Genomic DNA, 7,649 nt, shown 5'->3' on the forward strand with positions numbered 1-7,649 from the left:
ATCCACCAGAACCTAGCCATATACAGCTTCGCTGTAAAAACTCCCGATACAGCTTTTTGTTGCTCAATACGTGCTAAATAAAAGTTTTTCCGAGTGTGAAGGAGCCGAGGTCTAAACATAGGCATAGTTACTGGGGGAAAGGGAAAGGATGCGACACGTAATAGGCCCCACTGTCAAAAGTGGGAAGGGGGTGAAGTATGTCATTCGACTCCCCCCCCCCCCCCCCACACACACACACACACACACACCCTGAAAGCGGGGCATTGGGTACAAGGGTGGATCCAGGGTAGCCTCATCCACTGGTCAAAGCATACAGAGAACGAGAGGCCCTCTTTTCTGGACCCGCCAGCTAGTGGCTGGGAGGGATTGTGCCGGGCCCCTTATCCTTCACGAGTGCGGCAGCAATGCATACCAAAACCCGATCTACACGGAGCCACGCGTTCGCGCCTGATTACGCGTTTGCGTCAGCTAAAGATCCATGCGCGCCAGATAACGGTGCACACGCCTCGGCGGCAAGTTGTGCGCCTTCTACGCCCAGTGAATAATTAATTGACCGGTTTATTTATTGATTAGGTTTAAAGGGGCTCTGAACCACTTTTTTATCCAATACCACGAATTAGGGACATTTCGTACAGTTTCCTTTTTTCGCCACCACGTGGCGTATCGACCTTAAAGAATTCGAAATTCCCGCTATGACGTATGCTATGACGCACAACTAAAGAAAGCGCAATAAAAAGAAACACACCCTGAAGCTGTGGCTTCACCTCGGTGCTTGGAAACGAGCGCGCTTGTGTATCAGCGTTATCTCGAAGACGGCCAGCTACTTGTTCTACTGACAATGAATCGACGGTTTTGCTAGACACTTCGCCAGAAAGCTCGTCCGCATTCTGGAGAGATGTCTGATCGAGATAACGGCTCCCGCGAAGCTTCCGATGAATATATATTTTTTTTCCTTGAGCAGACTTTTTATTTGTACACCACTGTGGCCACGGTCTTGCGTATACGTCAGGGTTCTGTTTCATGGGTTTCCTATAAAACTGGCGTGATCCATTGTTTAAGAGGAAGCTTTAGCTCGGGCCTATCTTCGATGCCGGATTATCAAATACATGTAAAATGCAGGAATGCTTTCATGAGAAAACCGCTGAACCTATTTGAATGAAATGTGTTGCATTTAGGGGAAAGTTAAATTGCAGAGACTGCAGCAAATAGAATTTTCGTTTAGATAGTGTAATGTTTTCAAAGAATTGCAGGATGTTCGTAAATTAAAAAAAATAGAAGCATGAAGTTTACAAATCCGAAACTCAGCCATTAAAAACAAATATGGCATTTCTATAAACTGCACCCGTTGGAGCATCAAAAGCGAACAATTTTTTTTGCTTTAACTTAAAACTTACGTGAATTTGTTATAATCTTTGGAAGGGTTTTGCAAATGCAACATTCACAACATAGTGGTATATTTCAGGAAGGTGTATGATATATGATTGCTATCCGCTTTCGATATATTATTAGGTGCAGTTTACAGAATTCCGATATCATATTTAGCTGCTGAGCTACATAGCTCTATACGCCAAGTTTTCTTTTTCGAAATTTGGCAATTCTTTAAAATTGACGTAAGAAAGGTAGACCAGCCTATAATAAAATATCCCTTTCGGCAATCACTACACTTCAACTTTTTTTTCTAAATTCAACATAACTCATCAAATTTGGTGCATTGGTTGCTCTGAGAAACTATTTCCGATTTCCCGTGTATTTCGATAGGAGCCCCCAAGCTCAATGTTCCCCCTAAGTTCGAGCTTGAATAATATACTTGTTGGCAAGATACGTTTGTAAACGTGTGATCGTGGCCTAATGAGCTAGAGCACTGGCGTACTCAGCTCAACGGCAGAGGACATGTTTGCAAAACGTCTTGGGAAGGAATAGGAGAAAAGAAAGGGAGCAGGCTGGTATGTTATTCAGAAGCGTGTCTGGTTGGCTAAAATGACTAAATGCGTTTGTCGTCATACCACCTTCCGTTCCATCAGCATAATTTCTATTTCATTCCGCTAGTATTGTGCTATTATTGTCAATCAATCGAGATTAGAACACCGGTGTCATGGCATTGTATTCCGTCGCAATTCTTTATCGCCGTCACTTCAGAATCCTCTCATCGTCGTCATGCCGTCGTCCTTATATGCCTTCGTCATTCTATCGACATCATTCCTACCTCGTAATTCCATCGTCGTCACTGAATGCGCTGTCGGCCTGCGGTCCTTATTCTACCATCGTGAGGTAACATTGGCGAGTGATGGTCATAACAAATCGGGTCAATCAGGGAGACAGTGTATGGCCGCATATAGCCGAATCACTTGAAAATGAGGAGAAACACTACAGATTCTAAACAAAGATGTCTTAGCTAACACGGTGTGTCGCTTCTTGTTGACTAGATTGTGTAAATGCTAATCGCATTAACTTCGATAATCATCTTAACATGGGTACTCCAGGAATTCTTTCGTCTTCGCGACACTAACGAACTCTTGTCCACATTGTTCCCAGCCTATTAACACCTCGAATTCCTAGAGGTGATCGTGCTCAGGCATGTGACGGACGACCCGAAGTTTGATGGAGGTAGCTGTATGATTTCGACAGCGGCGCCGCCTATCGACCAGGAGAAACACATTTGGGTGGGTGGGAATAGCGGCGAAAGGCACACTTCATGAGTTGCTAGACATCACAGATTTGAATCAACCTGACAAAGAGTTAGAAATATATATGCATTGCAGTCGCGCTAAAGAAATTGAAAACGATTGGATTGGTGCGAGACTCGCTGCAAAAACATTCATTAGACTGCCTCAGGTATCCGAGCTATCCTTAACGGGAATCAATGAGATGAGTTTCGATAGAGCTCGTTACATTTTTCAAGAGCGGAAGACGTGCCTAGAGGCAGAGTCGACGGCAATATTTTGTGGCTGCACAAAAATATCTAGATTTTCGGCATGATCATTTTAACGGAAAAACAAAAATTAAATAAGTTTTCAAGAAGTATTAGAGTACATTGATAAAATTGTAGCAAACAAATTCTGAAAAGTTAATTTGCAACTTTTTTGTGTCCTAAGGCACAGGGCAACTTACTACTGGTTTCCATTAATTTTCTTCGTTATATTTTCAAGCGAGTTGAATATTCTGCCGTAGGTTATATCACAATTAGCCCAACTAATTAAACTGAGACTTTCAAGTGTATATTGTTCTTGGACAAATGCTTTAAGACTACGCGGATGCTGCAAAATTTCTCAACATTGGGGAGGGGAATATGAAAAACAATATAGAAATGCAAATCACTTTATTGCCTCGTAAATTTTTATTTTGAATGCTATTTCCACTCGTTAAGTGGCGCGACCCTCGTGTTCGCAGCCTTGTATATGTTTTTGTAGCACTAGGTGCGTTGTCTGCGAATTTACGTGAATAAACAAGCAGATCATACTTTAATCTGGCGGAGTAAAAAAAACAAGGAAAGCCTACGTTGTAGATGCACTGTACTGAAACACAATTAGACAGAGTCTAAATTTGCAAATATTTCTAAACAAGGGTGCCTAAATTGTCGATTGAAAAATTGACATCATTATAATGAAGCCGAATAAAGCAATAAAGATGGCATGTTCCGCGTGAAAATATGATGAGCGTTAGCCTTGTGGGTCAACAATTTCTGTTTAATGAAAAAAAAGCTTCTAGTGGCCGTGTATTATCGTATTTCTGAAAACCAGTAACCAGCGTATCTAAATTTACATTCGCGCCAAAATTAGTGGCTCGAGTTCTATCACTGTAGGTACATCCGAATGACTCTATGAGATTAAAAAGTGAGATTAAATGGCGGGCGGCGGCGTGTATGGTAGTGTTCACCTATGCCTTCGCTATAGTATGTTGCCGCACACTTTAAAGCACGAGCATGGTGATCAACCGATGTGCTTTTTTACAACTTCATCCCTAAATGTAAGCCGGGGTTCTCCCACTCCCGGTGGTTGTTGCCAGCCTGATCCCTCCCTATTTTCCTAACTGTCCATTGCATGGTTTGTTTTCATACCAAATATTCACATAATAATCTGCGGGTGTTCGGCTAGTAATGAAATGTTTATTTCTCTCACAGTTAAATTATCAAGTAACCATAAAGAAGGGATGCAGGGCAAAAACTTGCTATGATGCAGCTTGAAGACTGCCCGGCGGCCGTTGATCACATGACAGTATCTTCACAATAATCGAGAACGCGAGCTAGCTTCGTAAAGGCAAAAGGGCTAATCTGTGGAACAGAACCGGGCCGGCCAAAGAATGGTACTTTCGGGCTCGGGCCAGGCCCGTACCTGAAAAACCGGCCCGTGCAGTGCTCTACTTCAGATAGTCTGATCAGCAGATTCCCATACTGTCATGTAGTAGTGACGCTGAAGTAAACAGTCGTAAAACTGTGTATGACGAAACTGATTCTTTATTGGGCGAACATGTGCCCACAAAAGCAAGCTACACTCAAAACACAACGAAAGCGGCGAACACAGTCGGCGATCGTCGAAATCTGATCAGCGGCGAAACGCGTCGGCATTTATACATGAGTCATCGAAGGCCCCAGAATAACCCCTGGTACTCGCATCTCTTCCAGAAAGATCTAGATAATTCGCGTCTCTCATACAATCAGATTACATGAGCGTCAGTGACAAAAGACAACGGATAGAAGCATCGATAACGTTCGAGAAACTTCCCATACATGCAGGTGCGTCCTGTGCCTAGCGATAACGTTTAACATTTTTAGCCGGTGAGAAGCGGTCACCGGTGAAAGATAAACATATATACGTGTCAATACCCTCCCCTTAAAAAGCACCGTCCCGATGATACAAACACGAAAACGAAAACAAAACCACGCGTACAGAGAGAGAGAGAAAAAAAGTCTCAGTTTCGCCCGAAAGGCGAAGCATCAATTGCGATAGCAAATTAGTAGAGAGCTATTCGGAGTAGGGATAGTAGTTTTATCGGCTGCATACTTGGACACATCCGCTTACTAACTGAATTAACAAGCATGGTGTCAGCGCGCACAAGCAAACATGAATAGATCACACTGAATGACCGCATACAACGACTGTCAAAACGTTGGCAGCAATCGCAGCCGCCGCAGCGGGCAAGGTTCGTGGGGTCTATCGCTTCAAAGGAAACTGAGCGGCGGATGCACAGCGCATACAAAGGTCAGAGCCGTGTGGAGATAGGAGACCGTGCGGGCGACGGCCACAGCCGGGCAAAGTACGAACGGAGTTGTTGGCAGAGTAGAAGCTGCGCCCCCCCCCCCTCCCTCCCCGCGCTGCCTTACCGCTTTGTTGCTTTCGCGTGGGAGATAGAGTGGCAAGTTCCCCTTACGCCCGATTGCAAGATACGCCTTTGGTGCCGGAGCACAGCGTCGCCCCGCCTCCCTCCCTCCCATACCCCCACGGCCTTTCGCGCGACGGTCGCGTTTGCTTTCGACCGTGGGTTCGCTCTCCGTGATAGCGCGCGCGTCCCCCCCCCCCTCGCGCTTTCGCTCACGCATACGGCGCGCGGCGACGATTTTATCGCCCTTGGAATCTATACGGAACCTCACGGCGATGGCGACAGCGACGCCGACGGCAGAAATCCGGTTCAAGTGTCCATATAATTGCTATCGCAATAAAAACAGCAAACAATAACAAAGTAACAAAGTACCGAAGTTCGTCAGCGGGCGTAGAAAGGGCTAAGACGCACCACGTGGATGCCTTCACGCGTAGAGTTTCTCACTATATTACCTAGAGGGAAAACTGGCGCTGCTGCGCTGTGGTATCCATAGGAATACCGGTATATTGTGACTTCGGATTGGCATCGTTCTTGGAGAGCCAGAACGCCTTGAAGACGCGCCTGGCTAGTACCGTTCCGTCTGTCACAATGATTCATTTCCTGCTCAAACAGCACGTAAAAAACTGCTTTAGCTTTATTATTACACAAAAACACGTTTGTTTAATTCTGAGGACATACTATTCAACGCAGAATTCTATGGAACGTAATAAGTATCAGCTGGCCGCTAAAGTTGGAGGGCAGACGATAAGATTCTCGCTCGCTTTGGAACAACTTGTCGTCTGTTCTTGCTTTTCTTCGCTTGATGCTGCATTGCAGGTGAGTAAACTTTATTGAGAGATGTAATATGGGTGAATGAAAGCCTTTTATGTAGATTTTATTTTAAGAATGCGTTATTTGTGTAGCCATATAGACACGTTTTAGACGGAGCCTCGTACAACACCAGCCAACACAAGCCTCGCAGACACATATCCCGTCATTCCCATGAGGGCACGGCGCCCTTTAAGAAAATCGCATAGACGGTGGCGCCAGTTTACCCTCTAGGTGTTATAGTGAGAAACTCTATGACTTCACGTCGTGCCCGGCGCCGCTGTGATTACGAAATACCGTCTGGCACGACCTCATAGTCCAGTGTGCCAATACGTCTGATGATCTTATATGGTCCGAAATAGCGACGTAACAGTTTCTCGCTAAGTCCTCGTCGGCGTATCGGAGTCCAGACCTAAACACGGTCGCCGGGCTGGTACTCGACGTAGCGTCGTCGAAGATTGTAGTGTCGGCTGTCGGTCCTCTGCTGGTTCTTGATGCGCAGGCGGGCGCGCTGTCGGCCTTCGTCGGCACGCTGCAAATAGCTGGCAACGTCGAGATTTTCTTCGTCAGTGACGTCCGGTAGCATGGCATCAAGCGTCGTTGCCGGGTTCCTTCCGTAGACCAGGTTGAACGGCGCCACGTGCGTCGTTTCTTGCACGGCCGTGTTGTATGCGAAGGTCACGTGCGGAAGGATGGCATCCCACGTCTTGTGTTCGACGTCGACGTACATTGCCAGCATGTCGCCGATGGTCTTATTTAGGTGCTCGGTGAGGCCATTCGTCTGCGGGTGGTAGGCGGTGGTTCGGCGATGGCTTGTGTGGCTGTATCGCAGGATGGCTTGAGTTAGTTCTGCCGTAAAGGCTGTACCTCTGTCGTTGACGAGGACTTCTGCGGCGCCGTGACGCAGGAGGGTGTTCTCAACGAAAAATCGGGCTACCTCGGCGGCACTGCCTTTGGGCAAGGCTTTTGTTTCGGCGTAGCGCGTGAGGTAGTCCGTAGCTACGACGATCCATTTATTCCCGGACGTCGACGTCGGGAAAGGCCCCAGTATGACCATCCCGATCATCTGGAACAGTCGGCGAGGTGGCTCGATCGGCTGTAGAAGTCCGGCTGGCCTTGTCGGCGGTGTTTTGCGTCGCTGAGAGTCTCGGCATGTCCTTACGTAATGGGCGACGTCGGCAGAGAGGCGAGGCCAGTAGTATTTGTCTTGGATCCTCGCGAGCGTGCGGGAAAAACTGAGGTGTCCAGCCGTTGGGTCGCTTTGGAGAGCTCGCAGAACCTCTGGACGCAATGCTGAGGGTAACACGAGGAGGTAGTTGGCTCGAACAGTCGAGAAGTTCGTCTTTAAGAGAATGTCGTTTTGCAAGAAAAACGACGCCAATCCTCGCCTGAACACCTTGGGCACAATGACGGTCTTGCCTTCCAGGCAGTCTACAAGGCTCATTAGGTCCGGGTCAGCTCGCTGTTGTTGGGTCCCAAGAAAGTGTCGTCATCCTGGTCGTCCTGTGGCGGCGGTTCGACGGGGCCGC

This window comes from Dermacentor silvarum, chromosome 2 (genome assembly GCF_013339745.2).
Source record: "Dermacentor silvarum isolate Dsil-2018 chromosome 2, BIME_Dsil_1.4, whole genome shotgun sequence".
NCBI classification, from domain to species: Eukaryota; Metazoa; Arthropoda; class Arachnida; order Ixodida; family Ixodidae; genus Dermacentor; species Dermacentor silvarum.